This window comes from Charadrius vociferus, unplaced genomic scaffold, assembly GCF_000708025.1.
Source record: "Charadrius vociferus isolate BGI_N301 unplaced genomic scaffold, ASM70802v2 scaffold323, whole genome shotgun sequence".
Classification (NCBI taxonomy): domain Eukaryota; kingdom Metazoa; phylum Chordata; class Aves; order Charadriiformes; family Charadriidae; genus Charadrius; species Charadrius vociferus.
In genome coordinates this window covers 235166-237274 of record NW_009647692.1, presented here as the reverse complement: position 1 = coordinate 237274, position 2109 = coordinate 235166, and the positions used below count along the sequence as shown (strand labels likewise).

Here is a 2109-nt window from a genome sequence, read left to right as displayed (position 1 = left end):
ACATCTCTGGCACTGAAAATTTATCTTAACACCTTCAGTGGCTATGTAAAGTCAGATTTAGGAAGAATAGCATGTTTCTTTGTTTTTCCCACCCCACCCCCCTTAGTCACTATTAAAGGTATATAACTTAGGAGTTAAGCCTTAACCCTGTAGTAATTATAGGCTGCTCTCTGTGTGTAACATGAGCACAGCTCCTTTGAAAAGAGACTGTTTGCAAACTCAAGTTTATTTGAACATGAGAGGAAAGGTACAGTTTTTTGTTGCAGGATTTTAGCAGAAAGTTTGGACCTAGAATTTAATGACATTTATCTTGACTGGTCTGAAGTAATTAACCATGGAAATTCTAAAAAAGGTTAAGGATTCCTTGGAAGGACACTGGAAATAACTTGAGATGAACAGCTTCGTAAATGATTGACTGCTGGAGGATTTAGTCTTCAGTAAACAACATACGCACAAGCTCTGCTTTAAAACATTCTTCTTCAACCAGCTTCTGAGGCTGAAAGAAAAGTTAAGATGTTTTAAGGGCAATTCAAAAACCTGTTCTAGACTACAGCTTTGTACGTACTAACGTTAGCCATATCCCAGCAATTGTTTTTCTGGGGAGGGTGGGATGTGGGGCGGAGCAAGCAAGGTAAGAATAATTGAGAAATTCCTGAGGGTTTTCTGGCCTTGGAAGAGGTGCTTCTAAGAGAGTAACTGCTAATTTAAATAGCATGCACAAGTTGAAATTTGAGCTGTAGTCTGTTTGAACTAAGAGTATACTGCACATAACCTTGTTTCACTGCTGTAATTCAGCATTTGGATTTTTTAAAATTTGAGGAGCTGCAAGTCAGGAAGCTAACAATATGTTGCTAAGAATTTTCTCTACCCCTCAACCACTACATGCTAAGTGTACATATTTTCTTTAATATATGTTTACTATAGGCAACATTATACAGAAAGCAGGGTGGTTCTCTCTTTGAGCCAGGAAGAGTGCATGGGTGGGAGCAGGAGAGCTGTTCCTAATAGTCTGCTCGTTTTAAACGAGAGGGTATCAAAAAACACGCACGACATTCATTTACAGCCATGAGCTCCTGCCAGTTTCCCATTTGAATGCCTGTAGATCCAGAATATATAATAAATCACTTACTGTTCCGTATTTAAGTAGTGTAGGCACTCCTGTTAGTTTCAGATTCTTCCTGAATTCATTGTTGGGATCTTTCCAGCTGTTCAGAAAGAAGGGGTTAAGCACAGCTCGCAGAGCTGCAGTTTGAAGTTAGCCTGTTAAAATTCCTTTGAAAGGATGATTCAAAGGTCTTTGCCTCATGCCTTCCCAACCCACTTCTCAGAACAAGCATGCAGATAGTTCCCATTAGGACTGGTGTAGACCACAAAACTCAAAAAAAAAAAAAAAATTTAATTCCTTGCAGAAAAGGACAGTTCAGTTATTTGTTCCAACAGGTTAGTTAACCGCCAGTCCACTAATAGCAAAGTTATATCCATTGTTGTCATTAAAACAGTAACTTACTAGGCTCTGTCTCCGACTAGGCAGTAGATGAATACAGACTCGTCAGGCATGTTATGAAGTTCCTTCCTCACAACTGGTTCAGCTAGAGAGTAATTGTTAAGATCTATTAGTAGTTAATACTTTTACTGTGCTACAGAATCACATGGGCCTACTTTGATCAGCAAGGCAGCGAATTAATATTTTGTCTGCTTCTGGTAAAGATCTGTATTTTGTTTCAGCTGGTTATCCACAGGCTTTGCAGAGTTTACAGGCTCAATGCTGAAAGCACTGCTCTTTGAGCAAAGGGCAATTTCTGCTTTGAAGAATAAGAAAATTAATCATTGGCCCCTGTCTGTATGAAGGCCCATCAGAACAGCATAAGCAGTTGCCGTGTGCACTCTGGCATCTATGATCTAGCAAGTTCAGTGCAGTGTTTTCAGAGGAACTGCCTTCACCCTCTCCTGCCAGGCACCGGTGGGGCACTTCTGCCTCCTCACGAACAGAGCGGAGGTGAACTGGCTGCTCCCGAGATTCTCATCGAATTCTCCGATGGGCTTCTGCTGAACAACGCGTTACGTTACGCGCCGTTCGGTGGAGCGCGGCTAGCAGAACGGCGAAGGTGG

General features: G+C 41.3%; 1 long non-coding RNA gene across 1 annotated transcript; it reads right to left on the bottom strand.

Moving 5' to 3' along the window:
* Positions 1–208: 208 nt before the first annotated feature.
* On the bottom strand, positions 209–1589 carry LOC104283284. The gene is made up of 3 exons (XR_717894.1): positions 1508–1589; positions 1130–1205; positions 209–496 (listed from the first exon to the last, which is right to left on the bottom strand). It is a non-coding gene; the product is annotated as an uncharacterized LOC104283284 (long non-coding RNA).
* Between the last annotated feature and the right edge of the window lie 520 nt (positions 1590–2109).